At 49.8% G+C, this 19720-nt stretch overlaps 53 non-coding genes and 1 pseudogene across 53 annotated transcripts; all 54 read left to right on the top strand.

Moving 5' to 3' along the window:
- The first annotated feature begins 109 nt into the window (after positions 1–109).
- LOC149766584 (5S ribosomal RNA) lies at positions 110–228 on the top strand. The gene has a single exon (XR_016401094.1). It is a non-coding gene; the product is annotated as a 5S ribosomal RNA (ribosomal RNA).
- Positions 229–473: 245 nt separating this feature from the next.
- Positions 474–592, top strand: LOC149766583 (5S ribosomal RNA). Its single transcript, XR_016403498.1, has one exon. It is a non-coding gene; the product is annotated as a 5S ribosomal RNA (ribosomal RNA).
- A 247-nt stretch (positions 593–839) lies between these two features.
- On the top strand, positions 840–958 carry LOC149766582 (5S ribosomal RNA). The gene has a single exon (XR_016400856.1). It is a non-coding gene; the product is annotated as a 5S ribosomal RNA (ribosomal RNA).
- Positions 959–1205: 247 nt separating this feature from the next.
- LOC149766581 (5S ribosomal RNA) lies at positions 1206–1324 on the top strand. Its single transcript, XR_016404331.1, has one exon. It is a non-coding gene; the product is annotated as a 5S ribosomal RNA (ribosomal RNA).
- A 246-nt stretch (positions 1325–1570) lies between these two features.
- LOC149766580 (5S ribosomal RNA) lies at positions 1571–1689 on the top strand. Its single transcript, XR_016404743.1, has one exon. It is a non-coding gene; the product is annotated as a 5S ribosomal RNA (ribosomal RNA).
- A 247-nt stretch (positions 1690–1936) lies between these two features.
- Positions 1937–2054, top strand: LOC149766579 (5S ribosomal RNA). Its single transcript, XR_016408564.1, has one exon. It is a non-coding gene; the product is annotated as a 5S ribosomal RNA (ribosomal RNA).
- Positions 2055–2301: 247 nt separating this feature from the next.
- LOC149766578 (5S ribosomal RNA) lies at positions 2302–2420 on the top strand. Its single transcript, XR_016400728.1, has one exon. It is a non-coding gene; the product is annotated as a 5S ribosomal RNA (ribosomal RNA).
- Positions 2421–2667: 247 nt separating this feature from the next.
- On the top strand, positions 2668–2786 carry LOC149766577 (5S ribosomal RNA). Its single transcript, XR_016411543.1, has one exon. It is a non-coding gene; the product is annotated as a 5S ribosomal RNA (ribosomal RNA).
- Positions 2787–3029: 243 nt separating this feature from the next.
- LOC149766576 (5S ribosomal RNA) lies at positions 3030–3148 on the top strand. The gene has a single exon (XR_016401093.1). It is a non-coding gene; the product is annotated as a 5S ribosomal RNA (ribosomal RNA).
- Positions 3149–3394: 246 nt separating this feature from the next.
- Positions 3395–3513, top strand: LOC149766575 (5S ribosomal RNA). Its single transcript, XR_016406374.1, has one exon. It is a non-coding gene; the product is annotated as a 5S ribosomal RNA (ribosomal RNA).
- Positions 3514–3760: 247 nt separating this feature from the next.
- LOC149766574 (5S ribosomal RNA) lies at positions 3761–3879 on the top strand. Its single transcript, XR_016403292.1, has one exon. It is a non-coding gene; the product is annotated as a 5S ribosomal RNA (ribosomal RNA).
- A 247-nt stretch (positions 3880–4126) lies between these two features.
- Positions 4127–4245, top strand: LOC149766573 (5S ribosomal RNA). Its single transcript, XR_016404330.1, has one exon. It is a non-coding gene; the product is annotated as a 5S ribosomal RNA (ribosomal RNA).
- Positions 4246–4491: 246 nt separating this feature from the next.
- LOC149766572 (5S ribosomal RNA) lies at positions 4492–4610 on the top strand. Its single transcript, XR_016404742.1, has one exon. It is a non-coding gene; the product is annotated as a 5S ribosomal RNA (ribosomal RNA).
- A 247-nt stretch (positions 4611–4857) lies between these two features.
- On the top strand, positions 4858–4975 carry LOC149766571 (5S ribosomal RNA). Its single transcript, XR_016408563.1, has one exon. It is a non-coding gene; the product is annotated as a 5S ribosomal RNA (ribosomal RNA).
- A 247-nt stretch (positions 4976–5222) lies between these two features.
- LOC149766570 (5S ribosomal RNA) lies at positions 5223–5341 on the top strand. The gene has a single exon (XR_016411542.1). It is a non-coding gene; the product is annotated as a 5S ribosomal RNA (ribosomal RNA).
- A 243-nt stretch (positions 5342–5584) lies between these two features.
- Positions 5585–5703, top strand: LOC149766569 (5S ribosomal RNA). Its single transcript, XR_016401091.1, has one exon. It is a non-coding gene; the product is annotated as a 5S ribosomal RNA (ribosomal RNA).
- A 246-nt stretch (positions 5704–5949) lies between these two features.
- Positions 5950–6068, top strand: LOC149766568 (5S ribosomal RNA). The gene has a single exon (XR_016403497.1). It is a non-coding gene; the product is annotated as a 5S ribosomal RNA (ribosomal RNA).
- Positions 6069–6315: 247 nt separating this feature from the next.
- Positions 6316–6434, top strand: LOC149766567 (5S ribosomal RNA). Its single transcript, XR_016400855.1, has one exon. It is a non-coding gene; the product is annotated as a 5S ribosomal RNA (ribosomal RNA).
- A 247-nt stretch (positions 6435–6681) lies between these two features.
- LOC149766566 (5S ribosomal RNA) lies at positions 6682–6800 on the top strand. Its single transcript, XR_016404329.1, has one exon. It is a non-coding gene; the product is annotated as a 5S ribosomal RNA (ribosomal RNA).
- Positions 6801–7046: 246 nt separating this feature from the next.
- On the top strand, positions 7047–7165 carry LOC149766565 (5S ribosomal RNA). The gene has a single exon (XR_016411541.1). It is a non-coding gene; the product is annotated as a 5S ribosomal RNA (ribosomal RNA).
- A 247-nt stretch (positions 7166–7412) lies between these two features.
- LOC149766564 (5S ribosomal RNA) lies at positions 7413–7531 on the top strand. Its single transcript, XR_016403291.1, has one exon. It is a non-coding gene; the product is annotated as a 5S ribosomal RNA (ribosomal RNA).
- Positions 7532–7778: 247 nt separating this feature from the next.
- On the top strand, positions 7779–7897 carry LOC149766563 (5S ribosomal RNA). Its single transcript, XR_016407104.1, has one exon. It is a non-coding gene; the product is annotated as a 5S ribosomal RNA (ribosomal RNA).
- A 246-nt stretch (positions 7898–8143) lies between these two features.
- LOC149766562 (5S ribosomal RNA) lies at positions 8144–8262 on the top strand. The gene has a single exon (XR_016404740.1). It is a non-coding gene; the product is annotated as a 5S ribosomal RNA (ribosomal RNA).
- A 247-nt stretch (positions 8263–8509) lies between these two features.
- Positions 8510–8627, top strand: LOC149766561 (5S ribosomal RNA). The gene has a single exon (XR_016408562.1). It is a non-coding gene; the product is annotated as a 5S ribosomal RNA (ribosomal RNA).
- Positions 8628–8874: 247 nt separating this feature from the next.
- On the top strand, positions 8875–8993 carry LOC149766560 (5S ribosomal RNA). Its single transcript, XR_016411540.1, has one exon. It is a non-coding gene; the product is annotated as a 5S ribosomal RNA (ribosomal RNA).
- Positions 8994–9236: 243 nt separating this feature from the next.
- Positions 9237–9355, top strand: LOC149766559 (5S ribosomal RNA). The gene has a single exon (XR_016401090.1). It is a non-coding gene; the product is annotated as a 5S ribosomal RNA (ribosomal RNA).
- A 246-nt stretch (positions 9356–9601) lies between these two features.
- On the top strand, positions 9602–9720 carry LOC149766558 (5S ribosomal RNA). The gene has a single exon (XR_016403496.1). It is a non-coding gene; the product is annotated as a 5S ribosomal RNA (ribosomal RNA).
- A 247-nt stretch (positions 9721–9967) lies between these two features.
- Positions 9968–10086, top strand: LOC149766557 (5S ribosomal RNA). Its single transcript, XR_016400854.1, has one exon. It is a non-coding gene; the product is annotated as a 5S ribosomal RNA (ribosomal RNA).
- A 247-nt stretch (positions 10087–10333) lies between these two features.
- On the top strand, positions 10334–10452 carry LOC149766556 (5S ribosomal RNA). Its single transcript, XR_016404328.1, has one exon. It is a non-coding gene; the product is annotated as a 5S ribosomal RNA (ribosomal RNA).
- Positions 10453–10698: 246 nt separating this feature from the next.
- Positions 10699–10817, top strand: LOC149766555 (5S ribosomal RNA). The gene has a single exon (XR_016404739.1). It is a non-coding gene; the product is annotated as a 5S ribosomal RNA (ribosomal RNA).
- Positions 10818–11064: 247 nt separating this feature from the next.
- Positions 11065–11182, top strand: LOC149766554 (5S ribosomal RNA). The gene has a single exon (XR_016408561.1). It is a non-coding gene; the product is annotated as a 5S ribosomal RNA (ribosomal RNA).
- Positions 11183–11429: 247 nt separating this feature from the next.
- On the top strand, positions 11430–11548 carry LOC149766553 (5S ribosomal RNA). Its single transcript, XR_016400727.1, has one exon. It is a non-coding gene; the product is annotated as a 5S ribosomal RNA (ribosomal RNA).
- Positions 11549–11795: 247 nt separating this feature from the next.
- On the top strand, positions 11796–11914 carry LOC149766552 (5S ribosomal RNA). Its single transcript, XR_016411539.1, has one exon. It is a non-coding gene; the product is annotated as a 5S ribosomal RNA (ribosomal RNA).
- A 243-nt stretch (positions 11915–12157) lies between these two features.
- Positions 12158–12275, top strand: LOC149766551 (5S ribosomal RNA). Its single transcript, XR_016408560.1, has one exon. It is a non-coding gene; the product is annotated as a 5S ribosomal RNA (ribosomal RNA).
- A 247-nt stretch (positions 12276–12522) lies between these two features.
- LOC149766550 (5S ribosomal RNA) lies at positions 12523–12641 on the top strand. Its single transcript, XR_016403501.1, has one exon. It is a non-coding gene; the product is annotated as a 5S ribosomal RNA (ribosomal RNA).
- Positions 12642–12888: 247 nt separating this feature from the next.
- Positions 12889–13007, top strand: LOC149766549 (5S ribosomal RNA). The gene has a single exon (XR_016411537.1). It is a non-coding gene; the product is annotated as a 5S ribosomal RNA (ribosomal RNA).
- A 243-nt stretch (positions 13008–13250) lies between these two features.
- LOC149766548 (5S ribosomal RNA) lies at positions 13251–13369 on the top strand. Its single transcript, XR_016401089.1, has one exon. It is a non-coding gene; the product is annotated as a 5S ribosomal RNA (ribosomal RNA).
- A 246-nt stretch (positions 13370–13615) lies between these two features.
- Positions 13616–13734, top strand: LOC149766547 (5S ribosomal RNA). The gene has a single exon (XR_016403495.1). It is a non-coding gene; the product is annotated as a 5S ribosomal RNA (ribosomal RNA).
- A 247-nt stretch (positions 13735–13981) lies between these two features.
- Positions 13982–14099, top strand: LOC149766546 (5S ribosomal RNA). The gene has a single exon (XR_016408202.1). It is a non-coding gene; the product is annotated as a 5S ribosomal RNA (ribosomal RNA).
- Positions 14100–14346: 247 nt separating this feature from the next.
- LOC149766545 (5S ribosomal RNA) lies at positions 14347–14465 on the top strand. Its single transcript, XR_016405681.1, has one exon. It is a non-coding gene; the product is annotated as a 5S ribosomal RNA (ribosomal RNA).
- A 246-nt stretch (positions 14466–14711) lies between these two features.
- On the top strand, positions 14712–14830 carry LOC149766544 (5S ribosomal RNA). The gene has a single exon (XR_016401088.1). It is a non-coding gene; the product is annotated as a 5S ribosomal RNA (ribosomal RNA).
- Positions 14831–15076: 246 nt separating this feature from the next.
- LOC149766543 (5S ribosomal RNA) lies at positions 15077–15195 on the top strand. The gene has a single exon (XR_016411536.1). It is a non-coding gene; the product is annotated as a 5S ribosomal RNA (ribosomal RNA).
- Positions 15196–15442: 247 nt separating this feature from the next.
- On the top strand, positions 15443–15560 carry LOC149766542 (5S ribosomal RNA). Its single transcript, XR_016408559.1, has one exon. It is a non-coding gene; the product is annotated as a 5S ribosomal RNA (ribosomal RNA).
- Positions 15561–15807: 247 nt separating this feature from the next.
- On the top strand, positions 15808–15926 carry LOC149766541 (5S ribosomal RNA). Its single transcript, XR_016406808.1, has one exon. It is a non-coding gene; the product is annotated as a 5S ribosomal RNA (ribosomal RNA).
- A 247-nt stretch (positions 15927–16173) lies between these two features.
- On the top strand, positions 16174–16292 carry LOC149766540 (5S ribosomal RNA). Its single transcript, XR_016411535.1, has one exon. It is a non-coding gene; the product is annotated as a 5S ribosomal RNA (ribosomal RNA).
- A 246-nt stretch (positions 16293–16538) lies between these two features.
- On the top strand, positions 16539–16657 carry LOC149766539 (5S ribosomal RNA). Its single transcript, XR_016403916.1, has one exon. It is a non-coding gene; the product is annotated as a 5S ribosomal RNA (ribosomal RNA).
- Positions 16658–16904: 247 nt separating this feature from the next.
- Positions 16905–17023, top strand: LOC149766538 (5S ribosomal RNA). Its single transcript, XR_016403330.1, has one exon. It is a non-coding gene; the product is annotated as a 5S ribosomal RNA (ribosomal RNA).
- Positions 17024–17270: 247 nt separating this feature from the next.
- LOC149766537 (5S ribosomal RNA) lies at positions 17271–17388 on the top strand (annotated as a pseudogene).
- A 247-nt stretch (positions 17389–17635) lies between these two features.
- Positions 17636–17753, top strand: LOC149766536 (5S ribosomal RNA). The gene has a single exon (XR_016408557.1). It is a non-coding gene; the product is annotated as a 5S ribosomal RNA (ribosomal RNA).
- Positions 17754–18000: 247 nt separating this feature from the next.
- LOC149766535 (5S ribosomal RNA) lies at positions 18001–18119 on the top strand. The gene has a single exon (XR_016402907.1). It is a non-coding gene; the product is annotated as a 5S ribosomal RNA (ribosomal RNA).
- Positions 18120–18366: 247 nt separating this feature from the next.
- Positions 18367–18485, top strand: LOC149766534 (5S ribosomal RNA). Its single transcript, XR_016411534.1, has one exon. It is a non-coding gene; the product is annotated as a 5S ribosomal RNA (ribosomal RNA).
- Positions 18486–18731: 246 nt separating this feature from the next.
- On the top strand, positions 18732–18850 carry LOC149766533 (5S ribosomal RNA). Its single transcript, XR_016403915.1, has one exon. It is a non-coding gene; the product is annotated as a 5S ribosomal RNA (ribosomal RNA).
- Positions 18851–19097: 247 nt separating this feature from the next.
- On the top strand, positions 19098–19216 carry LOC149766532 (5S ribosomal RNA). Its single transcript, XR_016403329.1, has one exon. It is a non-coding gene; the product is annotated as a 5S ribosomal RNA (ribosomal RNA).
- A 247-nt stretch (positions 19217–19463) lies between these two features.
- LOC149766531 (5S ribosomal RNA) lies at positions 19464–19582 on the top strand. Its single transcript, XR_016400853.1, has one exon. It is a non-coding gene; the product is annotated as a 5S ribosomal RNA (ribosomal RNA).
- The last annotated feature ends 138 nt before the right edge of the window (positions 19583–19720 follow it).

Raw genomic sequence — 19720 nt, 5'->3', positions numbered from 1 at the left:
GGGACCAGCGCGTTGAATCCTACGCCAGAACGGCCCCGGCGGCGCGAATGTCTCGGGCCGTCGAGGTCTGCTGCTTTGTCATAAAAGGGAGTTTCGATGGGCAAGTCATGGGTGCGATCATACCAGCACTAATGCACCGGATCCCATCAGAACTCCGCAGTTAAGCGTGTTTGGGCGAGAGTAGTACTAGGATGGGTGACCCCCTGGGAAGTCCTCGTGTTGCACCCCTTTTATTTTTTGCCCGCTTTTTTATTTTTTGATAATATTTATTTTTAATTTTTCGGCTTTTGGCTTTTTCTCTTCGGATAATTTTTTTTCCGAAAATAAACTGAGTCCGGAGACTCGCGGTGCCATGCCGCATAGCGGGACCAACGCGTTGAATCCTACGCCAGAACGGCCTCGGCGGCGCGAATGTTTCGGGCCATCGAGGTCTGCTGCTTTGTCATAAAAGGGAGTTTCGAAGAGCATGTCATGGGTGCGATCATACCAGCACTAATGCACCGGATCCCATCAGAACTCCGCAATTAAGCGTGCTTGGGCGAGAGTAGTACTAGGATGGGTGACCCCCTGGGAAGTCCTCGTGTTGCACCCCTTTTATTTTTTGCCCGCTTTTTTATTTTTTGATAATATTTATTTTTAATTTCTCGGCTTTTGGCTTTTCCTCTCCGGATAATTTTTTTCCTCCGAAAATAAACTGAGTCCGGAGACTGGCGGTGCCATGCCGCATAGCGGGACCAGCGCGTTGAATCCTACGCCAGAACGGCCCCGGCGGCGCGAATGTCTCGGGCCGTCGAGGTCTGCTGCTTTGTCATAAAAGGGAGTTTCGATGGGCATGTCATGGGTGCGATCATACCCGCACTAATGCACCGGATCCCATCAGAACTCCGCAGTTAAGCGTGCTTGGGCGAGAGTAGTACTATGATGGGTGACCCCCTGGGAAGTCCTCGTGTTGCACCCCTTTTATTCTTTGCCCGCTTTTTTATTTTTTGATAATATTTATTTTTAATTTTTCGGCTTTTGGCTTTTCCTCTTCGAATAATTTTTTTCCCCCGAAAATAAACTGAGTCCGGAGACTGGCGGTGCCATGCCGCATAGCGGGACCAGCGCGTTGAATCCTACGCCAGAACGGCCCCGGCGGCGCGAATGTCTCAGGCCGTCGAGGTCTGCTGCTTTGTCATAAAAGGGAGTTTCGATGGGCGAGTCATGGGTGCGATCATACCAGCACCAATGCACCGGATCCCATCAGAACTCCGCAGTTAAGCGTGTTTGGGCGAGAGTAGTACTAGGATGGGTGACCCCCTGGGAAGTCCTCGTGTTGCACCCCTTTTATTTTTTGCCCGCTTTTTTATTTTTTGATAATATTTATTTTTAATTTTTCGGCTTTTGGCTTTTTCTCTTCAGATAATTTTTTTTCCCGAAAATAAACTGATTCCGGAGACTCGCGGTGCCATGCCGCATAGCGGGACCAGCGTGTTGAATCCTACGCCAGAACGGCCTCGGCGGCGCGAATGTTTCGGGCCATCGAGGTCTGCTGCTTTGTCATAAAAGGGAGTTTCGAAGGGCATGTCATGGGTGCGATCATACCAGCACTAATGCACCGGATCCCATCAGAACTCCGCAGTTAAGCGTGCTTGGGCGAGAGTTGTACTAGGATGGGTGACCCCCTAGGAAGTCCTCGTGTTGCACCCCTTTTATTTTTTGCCCGCTTTTTTATTTTTTGATAATATTTATTTTTAATTTTTTGGCTTTTGGCTTTTCCTCTTCGGATAATTTTTTTCCTCCGAAAATAAACTGAGTCCGGAGACTGGCGGTGCCATGCCGCATAGCGGGACCAGCGCGTTGAATCCTACGCCAGAACGGCCCCGGCGGCGCGAATGTCTCGGGCCGTCGAGGTCTGCTGCTTTGTCATAAAAGGGAGTTTCGATGGGCATGTCATGGGTGCGATCATACCAGCACTAATGCACCGGATCCCATCAGAACTCCGCAGTTAAGCGTGCTTGGGCAAGATTAGTACTAGGATGGGTGACCCCCGGGAAGTCCTCTTGTTGCACCCCTTTTATTTCTTGCCCGCTTTTTTATTTTTTGATAATATTTATTTTTAATTTTTCGGCTTTTGGCTTTTCTTCTTCGGATAATTTTTTTCCCCCGAAAATAAACTGAGTCCGGAGACTGGCGGTGCCATGCCGCATAGCGTGACCAGCGCGTTGAATCCTACGCCAGAACGGCCCCGGCGGCGCGAATGTCTCGGGCCGTCGAGGTCTGCTGCTTTGTCATAAAAGGGAGTTTCGATGGGCATGTCATGGGTGCGATCATACCAGCACTAAGGCACCGGATCCCATCAGAACTCCGTAGTTAAGCGTGCTTGGGCGAGAGTAGTACTAGGATGGGTGACCCCCTGGGAAGTCCTCGTGTTGCACCCCTTTTATTTTTTGCCCGCTTTTTTATTTTTTGATAATATTTATTTTTAATTTTTCGGCTTTTGGCTTTTCCTCTTCGGATAATTTTTTTCCCCCGAAAATAAACTGAGTCCGGAGACTGGCGGTGCTATGCCGCATAGCGGGACCAGCGCGTTGAATCCTACGCCAGAACGGCCCCGGCGGCGCGAATGTCTCGGGCCGTCGAGGTCTGCTGCTTTGTCATAAAAGGGAGTTTCGATGGGCATGTCATGGGTGCGATCATACCAGCACTAATGCACCGGATCCCATCAGAACTCCGCAGTTAAGCGTGCTTGGGCGAGAGTAGTACTAGGATGGGTGACCCCCTGGGAAGTCCTCGTGTTGCACCCCTTTTATTTTTTGCCCGCTTTTTTATTTTTAATATTTATTTTTAATTTTTCGGCTTTTGGCTTTTCCTCTTCGGATAATTTTTTTCCCCCGAAAATAAACTGAGTCCGGAGACTGGCGGTGCCATGCCGCATAGCGGGACCAGCGCGTTGAATCCTACGCCAGAACGGCCCCGGCGGCGCGAATGTCTCGGGCCGTCGAGGTCTGCTGCTTTGTCATAAAAGGGAGTTTCGATGGGCAAGTCATGGGTGCGATCATACCAGCACTAATGCACCGGATCCCATCAGAACTCCGCAGTTAAGCGTGTTTGGGCGAGAGTAGTACTAGGATGGGTGACCCCCTGGGAAGTCCTCGTGTTGCACCCCTTTTATTTTTTGCCCGCTTTTTTATTTTTTGATAATATTTATTTTTAATTTTTCGGCTTTTGGCTTTTTCTCTTCGGATAATTTTTTTTTCCGAAAATAAACTGAGTCCGGAGACTCGCGGTGCCATGCCGCATAGCGGGACCAGCGCGTTGAATCCTACGCCAGAACGGCCTCGGCGGCGCGAATGTTTCGGGCCATCGAGGTCTGCTGCTTTGTCATAAAAGGGAGTTTCGAAGAGCATGTCATGGGTGCGATCATACCAGCACTAATGCACCGGATCCCATCAGAACTCCGCAATTAAGCGTGCTTGGGCGAGAGTAGTACTAGGATGGGTGACCCCCTTGGAAGTCCTCGTGTTGCACCCCTTTTATTTTTTGCCCGCTATTTTATTTTTTGATAATATTTATTTTTTATTTTTCGGCTTTTGGCTTTTCCTCTCCGGATAATTTTTTTCCTCCGAAAATAAACTGAGTCCGGAGACTGGCGGTGCCATGCCGCATAGCGGGACCAGCGCGTTGAATCCTACGCCAGAACGGCCCCGGCGGCGCGAATGTCTCGGGCCGTCGAGGTCTGCTGCTTTGTCATAAAAGGGAGTTTCGATGGGCATGTCATGGGTGCGATCATACCCGCACTAATGTACCGGATCCCATCAGAACTCCGCAGTTAAGCGTGCTTGGGCGAGAGTAGTACTATGATGGGTGACCCCCTGGGAAGTCCTCGTGTTGCACCCCTTTTATTTTTTGCCCGCTTTTTTATTTTTTGATAATATTTATTTTTAATTTTTCGGCTTTTGGCTTTTCCTCTTCGGATAATTTTTTTCCCCCGAAAATAAACTGAGTCCGGAGACTGGCGGTGCCATGCCGCATAGCGGGACCAGCGCGTTGAATCCTACGCCAGAACGGCCCCGGCGGCGCGAATGTCTCAGGCCGTCGAGGTCTGCTGCTTTGTCATAAAAGGGAGTTTCGATGGGCGAGTCATGGGTGCGATCATACCAGCACCAATGCACCGGATCCCATCAGAACTCCGCAGTTAAGCGTGTTTGGGCGAGAGTAGTACTAGGATGGGTGACCCCCTGGGAAGTCCTCGTGTTGCACCCCTTTTATTTTTTGCCCGCTTTTTTATTTTTTGATAATATTTATTTTTAATTTTTCGGCTTTTGGCTTTTTCTCTTCAGATAATTTTTTTTCCCGAAAATAAACTGATTCCGGAGACTCGCGGTGCCATGCCGCATAGCGGGACCAGCGTGTTGAATCCTACGCCAGAACGGCCTCGGCGGCGCGAATGTTTCGGGCCATCGAGGTCTGCTGCTTTGTCATAAAAGGGAGTTTCGAAGGGCATGTCATGGGTGCGATCATACCAGCACTAATGCACCGGATCCCATCAGAACTCCGCAGTTAAGCGTGCTTGGGCGAGAGTTGTACTAGGATGGGTGACCCCCTAGGAAGTCCTCGTGTTGCACCCCTTTTATTTTTTGCCCGCTTTTTTATTTTTTGATAATATTTATTTTTAATTTTTTGGCTTTTGGCTTTTCCTCTTCGGATAATTTTTTTCCTCCGAAAATAAACTGAGTCCGGAGACTGGCGGTGCCATGCCGCATAGCGGGACCAGCGCGTTGAATCCTACGCCAGAACGGCCCCGGCGGCGCGAATGTCTCGGGCCGTCGAGGTCTGCTGCTTTGTCATAAAAGGGAGTTTCGATGGGCATGTCATGGGTGCGATCATACCAGCACTAATGCACCGGATCCCATCAGAACTCCGCAGTTAAGCGTGCTTGGGCAAGATTAGTACTAGGATGGGTGACCCCCGGGAAGTCCTCTTGTTGCACCCCTTTTATTTCTTGCCCGCTTTTTTATTTTTTGATAATATTTATTTTTAATTTTTCGGCTTTTGGCTTTTCTTCTTCGGATAATTTTTTTCCCCCGAAAATAAACTGAGTCCGGAGACTGGCGGTGCCATGCCGCATAGCGTGACCAGCGCGTTGAATCCTACGCCAGAACGGCCCCGGCGGCGCGAATGTCTCGGGCCGTCGAGGTCTGCTGCTTTGTCATAAAAGGGAGTTTCGATGGGCATGTCATGGGTGCGATCATACCAGCACTAATGCACCGGATCCCATCAGAACTCCGCAGTTAAGCGTGCTTGGGCGAGAGTAGTACTAGGATGGGTGACCCCCTGGGAAGTCCTCGTGTTGCACCCCTTTTATTTTTTGCCCGCTTTTTTATTTTTAAAATTTATTTTTAATTTTTCGGCTTTTGGCTTTTCCTCTTCGGATAATTTTTTTCCCCCGAAAATAAACTGAGTCCGGAGACTGGCGGTGCCATGCCGCATAGCGGGACCAGCGCGTTGAATCCTACGCCAGAACGGCCCCGGCGGCGCGAATGTCTCGGGCCGTCGAGGTCTGCTGCTTTGTCATAAAAGGGAGTTTCGATGGGCAAGTCATGGGTGCGATCATACCAGCACTAATGCACCGGATCCCATCAGAACTCCGCAGTTAAGCGTGTTTGGGCGAGAGTAGTACTAGGATGGGTGACCCCCTGGGAAGTCCTCGTGTTGCACCCCTTTTATTTTTTGCCCGCTTTTTTATTTTTTGATAATATTTATTTTTAATTTTTCGGCTTTTGGCTTTTTCTCTTCGGATAATTTTTTTTTCCGAAAATAAACTGAGTCCGGAGACTCGCGGTGCCATGCCGCATAGCGGGACCAGCGCGTTGAATCCTACGCCAGAACGGCCTCGGCGGCGCGAATGTTTCGGGCCATCGAGGTCTGCTGCTTTGTCATAAAAGGGAGTTTCGAAGAGCATGTCATGGGTGCGATCATACCAGCACTAATGCACCGGATCCCATCAGAACTCCGCAATTAAGCGTGCTTGGGCGAGAGTAGTACTAGGATGGGTGACCCCCTGGGAAGTCCTCGTGTTGCACCCCTTTTATTTTTTGCCCGCTTTTTTATTTTTTGATAATATTTATTTTTAATTTTTCGGCTTTTGGCTTTTCCTCTCCGGATAATTTTTTTCCTCCGAAAATAAACTGAGTCCGGAGACTGGCGGTGCCATGCCGCATAGCGGGACCAGCGCGTTGAATCCTACGCCAGAACGGCCCCGGCGGCGCGAATGTCTCGGGCCGTCGAGGTCTGCTGCTTTGTCATAAAAGGGAGTTTCGATGGGCATGTCATGGGTGCGATCATACCCGCACTAATGCACCGGATCCCATCAGAACTCCGCAGTTAAGCGTGCTTGGGCGAGAGTAGTACTATGATGGGTGACCCCCTGGGAAGTCCTCGTGTTGCACCCCTTTTATTTTTTGCCCGCTTTTTTATTTTTTGATAATATTTATTTTTAATTTTTCGGCTTTTGGCTTTTCCTCTTCGGATAATTTTTTTCCCCCGAAAATAAACTGAGTCCGGAGACTGGCGGTGCCATGCCGCATAGCGGGACCAGCGCGTTGAATCCTACGCCAGAACGGCCCCGGCGGCGCGAATGTCTCAGGCCGTCGAGGTCTGCTGCTTTGTCATAAAAGGGAGTTTCGATGGGCGAGTCATGGGTGCGATCATACCAGCACCAATGCACCGGATCCCATCAGAACTCCGCAGTTAAGCGTGTTTGGGCGAGAGTAGTACTAGGATGGGTGACCCCCTGGGAAGTCCTCGTGTTGCACCCCTTTTATTTTTTGCCCGCTTTTTTATTTTTTGATAATATTTATTTTTAATTTTTCGGCTTTTGGCTTTTTCTCTTCAGATAATTTTTTTTCCCGAAAATAAACTGATTCCGGAGACTCGCGGTGCCATGCCGCATAGCGGGACCAGCGTGTTGAATCCTACGCCAGAACGGCCTCGGCGGCGCGAATGTTTCGGGCCATCGAGGTCTGCTGCTTTGTCATAAAAGGGAGTTTCGAAGGGCATGTCATGGGTGCGATCATACCAGCACTAATGCACCGGATCCCATCAGAACTCCGCAGTTAAGCGTGCTTGGGCGAGAGTAGTACTAGGATGGGTGACCCCCTGGGAAGTCCTCGTGTTGCACCCCTTTTATTTTTTGCCCGCTATTTTATTTTTTGATAATATTTATTTTTAATTTTTCGGCTTTTGGCTTTTCCTCTCCGGATAATTTTTTTCCTCCGAAAATAAACTGAGTCCGGAGACTGGCGGTGCCATGCCGCATAGCGGGACCAGCGCGTTGAATCCTACGCCAGAACGGCCCCGGCGGCGCGAATGTCTCGGGCCGTCGAGGTCTGCTGCTTTGTCATAAAAGGGAGTTTCGATGGGCATGTCATGGGTGCGATCATACCCGCACTAATGTACCGGATCCCATCAGAACTCCGCAGTTAAGCGTGCTTGGGCGAGAGTAGTACTATGATGGGTGACCCCCTGGGAAGTCCTCGTGTTGCACCCCTTTTATTTTTTGCCCGCTTTTTTATTTTTTGATAATATTTATTTTTAATTTTTCGGCTTTTGGCTTTTCCTCTTCGGATAATTTTTTTCCCCCGAAAATAAACTGAGTCCGGAGACTGGCGGTGCCATGCCGCATAGCGGGACCAGCGCGTTGAATCCTACGCCAGAACGGCCCCGGCGGCGCGAATGTCTCAGGCCGTCGAGGTCTGCTGCTTTGTCATAAAAGGGAGTTTCGATGGGCGAGTCATGGGTGCGATCATACCAGCACCAATGCACCGGATCCCATCAGAACTCCGCAGTTAAGCGTGTTTGGGCGAGAGTAGTACTAGGATGGCTGACCCCCTGGGAAGTCCTCGTGTTGCACCCCTTTTATTTTTTGCCCGCTTTTTTATTTTTTGATAATATTTATTTTTAATTTTTCGGCTTTTGGCTTTTTCTCTTCAGATAATTTTTTTTCCCGAAAATAAACTGATTCCGGAGACTCGCGGTGCCATGCCGCATAGCGGGACCAGCGTGTTGAATCCTACGCCAGAACGGCCTCGGCGGCGCGAATGTTTCGGGCCATCGAGGTCTGCTGCTTTGTCATAAAAGGGAGTTTCGAAGGGCATGTCATGGGTGCGATCATACCAGCACTAATGCACCGGATCCCATCAGAACTCCGCAGTTAAGCGTGCTTGGGCGAGAGTTGTACTAGGATGGGTGACCCCCTAGGAAGTCCTCGTGTTGCACCCCTTTTATTTTTTGCCCGCTTTTTTATTTTTTGATAATATTTATTTTTAATTTTTTGGCTTTTGGCTTTTCCTCTTCGGATAATTTTTTTCCTCCGAAAATAAACTGAGTCCGGAGACTGGCGGTGCCATGCCGCATAGCGGGACCAGCGCGTTGAATCCTACGCCAGAACGGCCCCGGCGGCGCGAATGTCTCGGGCCGTCGAGGTCTGCTGCTTTGTCATAAAAGGGAGTTTCGATGGGCATGTCATGGGTGCGATCATACCAGCACTAATGCACCGGATCCCATCAGAACTCCGCAGTTAAGCGTGCTTGGGCAAGATTAGTACTAGGATGGGTGACCCCCGGGAAGTCCTCTTGTTGCACCCCTTTTATTTCTTGCCCGCTTTTTTATTTTTTGATAATATTTATTTTTAATTTTTCGGCTTTTGGCTTTTCTTCTTCGGATAATTTTTTTCCCCCGAAAATAAACTGAGTCCGGAGACTGGCGGTGCCATGCCGCATAGCGTGACCAGCGCGTTGAATCCTACGCCAGAACGGCCCCGGCGGCGCGAATGTCTCGGGCCGTCGAGGTCTGCTGCTTTGTCATAAAAGGGAGTTTCGATGGGCATGTCATGGGTGCGATCATACCAGCACTAATGCACCGGATCCCATCAGAACTCCGCAGTTAAGCGTGCTTGGGCGAGAGTAGTACTAGGATGGGTGACCCCCTGGGAAGTCCTCGTGTTGCACCCCTTTTATTTTTTGCCCGCTTTTTTATTTTTAAAATTTATTTTTAATTTTTCGGCTTTTGGCTTTTCCTCTTCGGATAATTTTTTTCCCCCGAAAATAAACTGAGTCCGGAGACTGGCGGTGCCATGCCGCATAGCGGGACCAGCGCGTTGAATCCTACGCCAGAACGGCCCCGGCGGCGCGAATGTCTCGGGCCGTCGAGGTCTGCTGCTTTGTCATAAAAGGGAGTTTCGATGGGCAAGTCATGGGTGCGATCATACCAGCACTAATGCACCGGATCCCATCAGAACTCCGCAGTTAAGCGTGTTTGGGCGAGAGTAGTACTAGGATGGGTGACCCCCTGGGAAGTCCTCGTGTTGCACCCCTTTTATTTTTTGCCCGCTTTTTTATTTTTTGATAATATTTATTTTTAATTTTTCGGCTTTTGGCTTTTTCTCTTCGGATAATTTTTTTTTCCGAAAATAAACTGAGTCCGGAGACTCGCGGTGCCATGCCGCATAGCAGGACCAGCGCGTTGAATCCTACGCCAGAACGGCCTCGGCGGCGCGAATGTTTCGGGCCATCGAGGTCTGCTGCTTTGTCATAAAAGGGAGTTTCGAAGAGCATGTCATGGGTGCGATCATACCAGCACTAATGCACCGGATCCCATCAGAACTCCGCAATTAAGCGTGCTTGGGCGAGAGTAGTACTAGGATGGGTGACCCCCTGGGAAGTCCTCGTGTTGCACCCCTTTTATTTTTTGCCCGCTTTTTTATTTTTTGATAATATTTATTTTTAATTTTTCGGCTTTTGGCTTTTCCTCTCCGGATAATTTTTTTCCTCCGAAAATAAACTGAGTCCGGAGACTGGCGGTGCCATGCCGCATAGCGGGACCAGCGCGTTGAATCCTACGCCAGAACGGCCCCGGCGGCGCGAATGTCTCGGGCCGTCGAGGTCTGCTGCTTTGTCATAAAAGGGAGTTTCGATGGGCATGTCATGGGTGCGATCATACCCGCACTAATGCACCGGATCCCATCAGAACTCCGCAGTTAAGCGTGCTTGGGCGAGAGTAGTACTATGATGGGTGACCCCCTGGGAAGTCCTCGTGTTGCACCCCTTTTATTTTTTGCCCGCTTTTTTATTTTTTGATAATATTTATTTTTAATTTTTCGGCTTTTGGCTTTTCCTCTTCGGATAATTTTTTTCCCCCGAAAATAAACTGAGTCCGGAGACTGGCGGTGCCATGCCGCATAGCGGGACCAGCGCGTTGAATCCTACGCCAGAACGGCCCCGGCGGCGCGAATGTCTCAGGCCGTCGAGGTCTGCTGCTTTGTCATAAAAGGGAGTTTCGATGGGCGAGTCATGGGTGCGATCATACCAGCACCAATGCACCGGATCCCATCAGAACTCCGCAGTTAAGCGTGTTTGGGCGAGAGTAGTACTAGGATGGGTGACCCCCTGGGAAGTCCTCGTGTTGCACCCCTTTTATTTTTTGCCCGCTTTTTTATTTTTTGATAATATTTATTTTTAATTTTTCGGCTTTTGGCTTTTTCTCTTCAGATAATTTTTTTTCCCGAAAATAAACTGATTCCGGAGACTCGCGGTGCCATGCCGCATAGCGGGACCAGCGTGTTGAATCCTACGCCAGAACGGCCTCGGCGGCGCGAATGTTTCGGGCCATCGAGGTCTGCTGCTTTGTCATAAAAGGGAGTTTCGAAGGGCATGTCATGGGTGCGATCATACCAGCACTAATGCACCGGATCCCATCAGAACTCCGCAGTTAAGCGTGCTTGGGCGAGAGTTGTACTAGGATGGGTGACCCCCTAGGAAGTCCTCGTGTTGCACCCCTTTTATTTTTTGCCCGCTTTTTTATTTTTTGATAATATTTATTTTTAATTTTTTGGCTTTTGGCTTTTCCTCTTCGGATAATTTTTTTCCTCCGAAAATAAACTGAGTCCGGAGACTGGCGGTGCCATGCCGCATAGCGGGACCAGCGCGTTGAATCCTACGCCAGAACGGCCCCGGCGGCGCGAATGTCTCGGGCCGTCGAGGTCTGCTGCTTTGTCATAAAAGGGAGTTTCGATGGGCATGTCATGGGTGCGATCATACCAGCACTAATGCACCGGATCCCATCAGAACTCCGCAGTTAAGCGTGCTTGGGCAAGATTAGTACTAGGATGGGTGACCCCCGGGAAGTCCTCTTGTTGCACCCCTTTTATTTCTTGCCCCCTTTTTTATTTTTTGATAATATTTATTTTTAATTTTTCGGCTTTTGGCTTTTCTTCTTCGGATAATTTTTTTCCCCCGAAAATAAACTGAGTCCGGAGACTGGCGGTGCCATGCCGCATAGCGTGACCAGCGCGTTGAATCCTACGCCAGAACGGCCCCGGCGGCGCGAATGTCTCGGGCCGTCGAGGTCTGCTGCTTTGTCATAAAAGGGAGTTTCGATGGGCATGTCATGGGTGCGATCATACCAGCACTAAGGCACCGGATCCCATCAGAACTCCGTAGTTAAGCGTGCTTGGGCGAGAGTAGTACTAGGATGGGTGACCCCCTGGGAAGTCCTCGTGTTGCACCCCTTTTATTTTTTGCCCGCTTTTTTATTTTTTGATAATATTTATTTTTAATTTTTCGGCTTTTGGCTTTTCCTCTTCGGATAATTTTTTTCCCCCGAAAATAAACTGAGTCCGGAGACTGGCGGTGCTATGCCGCATAGCGGGACCAGCGCGTTGAATCCTACGCCAGAACGGCCCCGGCGGCGCGAATGTCTCGGGCCGTCGAGGTCTGCTGCTTTGTCATAAAAGGGAGTTTCGATGGGCATGTCATGGGTGCGATCATACCAGCACTAATGCACCGGATCCCATCAGAACTCCGCAGTTAAGCGTGCTTGGGCGAGAGTAGTACTAGGATGGGTGACCCCCTGGGAAGTCCTCGTGTTGCACCCCTTTTATTTTTTGCCCGCTTTTTTATTTTTAAAATTTATTTTTAATTTTTCGGCTTTTGGCTTTTCCTCTTCGGATAATTTTTTTCCCCCGAAAATAAACTGAGTCCGGAGACTGGCGGTGCCATGCCGCATAGCGGGACCAGCGCGTTGAATCCTACGCCAGAACGGCCCCGGCGGCGCGAATGTCTCGGGCCGTCGAGGTCTGCTGCTTTGTCATAAAAGGGAGTTTCGATGGGCATGTCATGGGTGCGATCATACCAGCACTAATGCACCGGATCCCATCAGAACTCCGCAGTTAAGCGTGCTTGGGCAAGATTAGTACTAGGATGGGTGACCCCCGGGAAGTCCTCTTGTTGCACCCCTTTTATTTCTTGCCCGCTTTTTTATTTTTTGATAATATTTATTTTTAATTTTTCGGCTTTTGGCTTTTCTTCTTCGGATAATTTTTTTCCCCCGAAAATAAACTGAGTCCGGAGACTGGCGGTGCCATGCCGCATAGCGTGACCAGCGCGTTGAATCCTACGCCAGAACGGCCCCGGCGGCGCGAATGTCTCGGGCCGTCGAGGTCTGCTGCTTTGTCATAAAAGGGAGTTTCGATGGGCATGTCATTGGTGCGATCATACCAGCACTAAGGCACCGGATCCCATCAGAACTCCGTAGTTAAGCGTGCTTGGGCGAGAGTAGTACTAGGATGGGTGACCCCCTGGGAAGTCCTCGTGTTGCACCCCTTTTATTTTTTGCCCGCTTTTTTATTTTTTGATAATATTTATTTTTAATTTTTCGGCTTTTGGCTTTTCCTCTTCGGATAATTTTTTTCCCCCGAAAATAAACTGAGTCCGGAGACTGGCGGTGCTATGCCGCATAGCGGGACCAGCGCGTTGAATCCTACGCCAGAACGGCCCCGGCGGCGCGAATGTCTCGGGCCGTCGAGGTCTGCTGCTTTGTCATAAAAGGGAGTTTCGATGGGCATGTCATGGGTGCGATCATACCAGCACTAATGCACCGGATCCCATCAGAACTCCGCAGTTAAGCGTGCTTGGGCGAGAGTAGTACTAGGATGGGTGACCCCCTGGGAAGTCCTCGTGTTGCACCCCTTTTATTTTTTGCCCGCTTTTTTATTTTTAAAATTTATTTTTAATTTTTCGGCTTTTGGCTTTTCCTCTTCGGATAATTTTTTTCCCCCGAAAATAAACTGAGTCCGGAGACTGGCGGTGCCATGCCGCATAGCGGGACCAGCGCGTTGAATCCTACGCCAGAACGGCCCCGGCGGCGCGAATGTCTCGGGCCGTCGAGGTCTGCTGCTTTGTCATAAAAGGGAGTTTCGATGGGCAAGTCATGGGTGCGATCATACCAGCACTAATGCACCGGATCCCATCAGAACTCCGCAGTTAAGCGTGTTTGGGCGAGAGTAGTACTAGGATGGGTGACCCCCTGGGAAGTCCTCGTGTTGCACCCCTTTTATTTTTTGCCCGCTTTTTTATTTTTTGATAATATTTATTTTTAATTTTTCGGCTTTTGGCTTTTTCTCTTCGGATAATTTTTTTTTCCGAAAATAAACTGAGTCCGGAGACTCGCGGTGCCATGCCGCATAGCGGGACCAGCGCGTTGAATCCTACGCCAGAACGGCCTCGGCGGCGCGAATGTTTCGGGCCATCGAGGTCTGCTGCTTTGTCATAAAAGGGAGTTTCGAAGAGCATGTCATGGGTGCGATCATACCAGCACTAATGCACCGGATCCCATCAGAACTCCGCAATTAAGCGTGCTTGGGCGAGAGTAGTACTAGGATGGGTGACCCCCTGGGAAGTCCTCGTGTTGCACCCCTTTTATTTTTTGCCCGCTTTTTTATTTTTTGATAATATTTATTTTTAATTTTTCGGCTTTTGGCTTTTCCTCTCCGGATAATTTTTTTCCTCCGAAAATAAACTGAGTCCGGAGACTGGCGGTGCCATGCCGCATAGCGGGACCAGCGCGTTGAATCCTACGCCAGAACGGCCCCGGCGGCGCGAATGTCTCGGGTCGTCGAGGTCTGCTGCTTTGTCATAAAAGGGAGTTTCGATGGGCATGTCATGGGTGCGATCATACCAGCACTAATGCACCCGATCCCATCAGAACTCCGCAGTTAAGCGTGCTTGGGCGAGATTAGTACTAGGATGGGTGACCCCCGGGAAGTCCTCGTGTTGCACCCCTTTTATTTTTTGCCCGCTTTTTTATTTTTTGATAATATTTATTTTTAATTTTTCGGCTTTTGGTTTTTCCTCTTCGGATAATTTTTTTTCCCCGAAAATAAACTGAGTCCGGAGACTGGCGGTGCCATGCCGCATAGCGGGACCAGCGCGTTGAATCCTACGCCAGAACGGCCCCGGCGACGCGAATGTCTCGGGCCGTCGAGGTCTGCTACTTTGTCATAAAAGGGAGTTTCGAAGGGCATGTCATGGGTGCGATCATACCAGCACTAATGCATCGGATCCCATCAGAACTCCGCAGTTAAGCGGGCTTGGGCGAGAGTAGTACTAGGATGGGTGACCCCCTGGGAAGTCCTCGTGTTGCACCCCTTTTATTTTTTGCCCGCTTTTTTATTTTTTGATAATATTTATTTTTAATCTTTCGGCTTTTGGCTTTTTCTCTTCGGATAATTTTTTCCCCCGAAAATAAACTGAGTCCGGGGACTCGCGGTGCCATGCCGCATAGCGGGACCAGCGCGTTGAATCCTACGCCAGAACGGCCCCGGCGGCGCGAATGTCTCAGGCCGTCGAGGTCTGCTGCTTTGTCATAAAAGGGAGTTTCGATGGGCGAGTCATGGGTGCGATCATACCAGCACTAATGCACCGGATCCCATCAGAACTCCGCAGTTAAGCGTGTTTGGGCGAGAGTAGTACTAGGATGGGTGACCCCCTGGGAAGTCCTCGTGTTGCACCCCTTTTATTTTTTGCCCGCTTTTTTATTTTTCGATAATATTTATTTTTAATTTTTCGGCTTTTGGCTTTTTCTCTTCGGATAATTTTTTTTCTCGAAAATAAACTGAGTCCGGAGACTCGCGGTGCCATGCCGCATAGCGGGACCAGCGTGTTGAATCCTACGCCAGAACGGCCTCGGCGGCGCGAATGTTTCGGGCCATCGAGGTCTGCTGCTTTGTCATAAAAGGGAGTTTCGAAGGGCATGTCATGGGTGCGATCATACCAGCACTAATGCACCGGATCCCATCAGAACTCCGCAGTTAAGCGTGCTTGGGCGAGAGTAGTACTAGGATGGGTGACCCCCTGGGAAGTCCTCGTGTTGCACCCCTTTTATTTTTTGCCCGCTTTTTTATTTTTTGATAATATTTATTTTTAATTTTTTGGCTTTTGGCTTTTCCTCTTCGGATAATTTTTTTCCTCCGAAAATAAACTGAGTCCGGAGACTGGCGGTGCCATGCCGCATAGCGGGACCAGCGCGTTGAATCCTACGCCAGAACGGCCCCGGCGGCGCGAATGTCTCGGGCCGTCGAGGTCTGCTGCTTTGTCATAAAAGGGAGTTTCGATGGGCATGTCATGGGTGCGATCATACCAGCACTAATGCACCGGATCCCATCAGAACTCCGCAGTTAAGCGTGCTTGGGCAAGATTAGTACTAGGATGGGTGACCCCCGGGAAGTCCTCTTGTTGCACCCCTTTTATTTTTTGCCCGCTTTTTTATTTTTTGATAATATTTATTTTTAATTTTTCGGCTTTTGGTTTTTCCTCTTCGGATAATTTTTTTCCCCCGAAAATAAACTGAGTCCGGAGACTGGCGGTGCCACGCCGCATAGCGGGACCAGCGCTTTGAATCCTACGCCAGAACGGCCCCGGCGGCGCGAATGTCTCGGGCCGTCGAGGTCTGTTGCTTTGTCATAAAAGGGAGTTTCGAAGGGCATGTCATGGGTGCGATCATACCAGCACTAATGCACCGGTTCCCATCAGAACTCCGCAGTTAAGCGGGCTTGGGCGAGAGTAGTACTAGGATGGGTGACCCCCTGGGAAGTCCTCGTGTTGCACCCCTTATATTTTTTGCCCGTTTTTTTATTTTTTGATAATATTTATTTTTAATTTTTCGGCTTTTGGCTTTTCCTCTTCGGATAATTTTTTTCCCCCGAAAATAAACTAAGTCCGGAGACTGGCGGTGCCAAGCCGCATAGCGGGACCAGCGCGTTGAATCCTACGCCAGAACGGCCCCGGCGGCGCGAATGTCTCGGGCCGTCGAGGTCTGCTGCTTTGTCATAAAAGGGAGTTTCGATGGGCATGTCATGGGTGCGATCATACCAGCACTAATGCACCGGATCCCATCAGAACTCCGCAGTTAAGCGTGCTTGGGCGAGAGTAGTACTAGGATGGGTGACCCCCTGGGAAGTCCTCGTGTTGCACCCCTTTTATTTTTTGCCCACTTTTTTATTTTTTGATAATATTTATTTTTAATTTTTCGGCTTTTGGCATTTTCTCTTCGGATAATTTTTTCCCCCGAAAATAAACTGAGTCCGGGGACTCGCGGTGCCATGCCGCATAGCGGGACCAGCGGGTCGAATCCTACGCCAGAACGTCCCCGGCGGCGCGAATGTCTCGGGCCATCGAGGCCTGCTGCTTTGTCATAAAAGGGAGTTTCGAAGGGCATGTCATGGGTGCGATCATACTAGCACTAATGCACCGGATCCCATCAGAACTCCGCAGTTAAGCGTGCTTGGGCGAGAGTAGTACTAGGATGGGTGGCCCCCTGGGAAGTCCTCGTGTTGCACCCCTTTTATTTTTTGCCCGCTTTTTTATTTTTTGATAATATTTATTTTTAATTTTTCGGCTTTTGGCTTTTTCTCTTCGGATAATTTTTTTCCCCCGAAAATAAACTGAGTCCGGAGACTGGCGGTGCCATGCCGCATAGCGGGACCAGCGCGTTGAATCCTATGCCAGAACGGCCCCGGCGGCGCGAATGTCTCGGGCCGTCGAGGTCTGCTGCTTTGTCATAAAAGGGAGTTTCGATGGGCATGTCATGGGTGCGATCATACCAGCACTAAGGCACCGGATCCCATCTGAACTCCGCAGTTAAGCGTGCTTGGGCGAGAGTAGTACTAGGATGGGTGACCCCCTAGGAAGTCCTCGTGTTGCACCCCTTTTATTTTTTGCCCGCTTTTTTATTTTTTGATAATATTTATTTTTAATTTTTCGGCTTTTGGCTTTTCCTCTTCGGATAATTTTTTTCCCCCGAAAATAAACTGAGTCCGGAGACTGGCGGTGCCATGCCGCATAGCGGGACCAGCGCGTTGAATCCTACGCCAGAACGGCCCCGGCGGCGCGAATGTCTCAGGCCGTCGAGGTCTGCTGCTTTGTCATAAAAGGGAGTTTCGATGGGCATGTCATGGGTCCGATCATACCAGCACTAAGGCACCGGATCCCATCTGAACTCCGCAGTTAAGCGTGCTTGGGCGAGATTAGTACTAGGATGGGTGACCCCCGGGAAGTCCTCGTGTTGCACCCCTTTTATTTTTTGCCCGCTTTTTTATTTTTTGATAATATTTATTTTTAATTTTTCGGCTTTTGGTTTTTCCTCTTCGGATAATTTTTTTCCCCCGAAAATAAACTGAGTCCGGAGACTGGCGGTGCCATGCCGCATAGCGGGACCAGCGCGTTGAATCCTACGCCAGAACGGCCCCGGCGGCGCGAATGTCTCGGGCCGTCGAGGTCTGCTGCTTTGTCATAAAAGGGAGTTTCGATGGGCATGTCATGGGTGCGATCATACCAGCACTAATGCACCGGATCCCATCAGAACTCCGCAGTTAAGCGTGCTTGGGCAAGATTAGTACTAGGATGGGTGACCCCCGGGAAGTCCTCTTGTTGCACCCCTTTTATTTTTTGCCCGCTTTTTTATTTTTTGATAATATTTATTTTTAATTTTTCGGCTTTTGGTTTTTCCTCTTCGGATAATTTTTTTCCCCCGAAAATAAACTGAGTCCGGAGACTGGCGGTGCCATGCCGCATAGCGGGACCAGCGCTTTGAATCCTACGCCAGAACGGCACCGGCGGCGCGAATGTCTCGGGCCGTCGAGGTCTGTTGCTTTGTCATAAAAGGGAGTTTCGAAGGGCATGTCATGGGTGCGATCATACCAGCACTAATGCACCGGATCCCATCAGAACTCCGCAGTTAAGCGGGCTTGGGCGAGAGTAGTACTAGGATGGGTGACCCCCTGGGAAGTCCTCGTGTTGCACCCCTTATATTTTTTGCCCGTTTTTTTATTTTTTGATAATATTTATTTTTAATTTTTCGGCTTTTGGCTTTTCCTCTTCGGATAATTTTTTTCCCCCGAAAATAAACTAAGTCCGGAGACTGGCGGTGCCAAGCCGCATAGCGGGACCAGCGCGTTGAATCCTACGCCAGAACGGCCCCGGCGGCGCGAATGTCTCGGGCCGTCGAGGTCTGCTGCTTTGTCATAAAAGGGAGTTTCGATGGGCATGTCATGGGTGCGATCATACCAGCACTAATGCACCGGATCCCATCAGAACTCCGCAGTTAAGCGTGCTTGGGCGAGAGTAGTACTAGGATGGGTGACCCCCTGGGAAGTCCTCGTGTTGCACCCCTTTTATTTTTTGCCCACTTTTTTATTTTTTGATAATATTTATTTTTAATTTTTCGGCTTTTGGCATTTTCTCTTCGGATAATTTTTTCCCCCGAAAATAAACTGAGTCCGGGGACTCGCGGTGCCATGCCGCATAGCGGGACCAGCGGGTCGAATCCTACGCCAGAACGTCCCCGGCGGCGCGAATGTCTCGGGCCATCGAGGCCTGCTGCTTTGTCATAAAAGGGAGTTTCGAAGGGCATGTCATGGGTGCGATCATACTAGCACTAATGCACCGGATCCCATCAGAACTCCGCAGTTAAGCGTGCTTGGGCGAGAGTAGTACTAGGATGGGTGGCCCCCTGGGAAGTCCTCGTGTTGCACCCCTTTTATTTTTTGCCCGCTTTTTTATTTTTTGATAATATTTATTTTTAATTTTTCGGCTTTTGGCTTTTTCTCTTCGGATAATTTTTTTCCCCCGAAAATAAACTGAGTCCGGAGACTGGCGGTGCCATGCCGCATAGCGGGACCAGCGCGTTGAATCCTATGCCAGAACGGCCCCGGCGGCGCGAATGTCTCGGGCCGTCGAGGTCTGCTGCTTTGTCATAAAAGGGAGTTTCGATGGGCATGTCATGGGTGCGATCATACCAGCACTAAGGCACCGGATCCCATCTGAACTCCGCAGTTAAGCGTGCTTGGGCGAGAGTAGTACTAGGATGGGTGACCCCCTAGGAAGTCCTCGTGTTGCACCCCTTTTATTTTTTGCCCGCTTTTTTATTTTTTGATAATATTTATTTTTAATTTTTCGGCTTTTGGCTTTTCCTCTTCGGATAATTTTTTTCCCCCGAAAATAAACTGAGTCCGGAGACTGGCGGTGCCATGCCGCATAGCGGGACCAGCGCGTTGAATCCTACGCCAGAACGGCCCCGGCGGCGCGAATGTCTCGGGCCGTCGAGGTCTGCTGCTTTGTCATAAAAGGGAGTTTCGATGGGCATGTCATGGGTGCGATCATACCCGCACTAATGCACCGGATCCCATCAGAACTCCGCAGTTAAGCGTGCTTGGGCGAGAGTAGTACTATGATGGGTGACCCCCTGGGAAGTCCTCGTGTTGCACCCCTTTTATTTTTTGCCCGCTTTTTTATTTTTTGATAATATTTATTTTTAATTTTTCGGCTTTTGGCTTTTCCTCTTCGGATAATTTTTTTCCCCCGAAAATAAACTGAGTCCGGAGACTGGCGGTGCCATGCCGCATAGC

Source organism: Phoenix dactylifera, chromosome 4, assembly GCF_051530095.1.
Source record: "Phoenix dactylifera cultivar Ajwa chromosome 4, Ajwa_hap1_PhDact_Kaust_v1.1, whole genome shotgun sequence".
NCBI classification, from domain to species: Eukaryota; Viridiplantae; Streptophyta; class Magnoliopsida; order Arecales; family Arecaceae; genus Phoenix; species Phoenix dactylifera.
The sequence above is the reverse complement of the archived record's forward strand: the minus strand, read 5'-3'. Positions and strand labels throughout refer to the sequence as shown.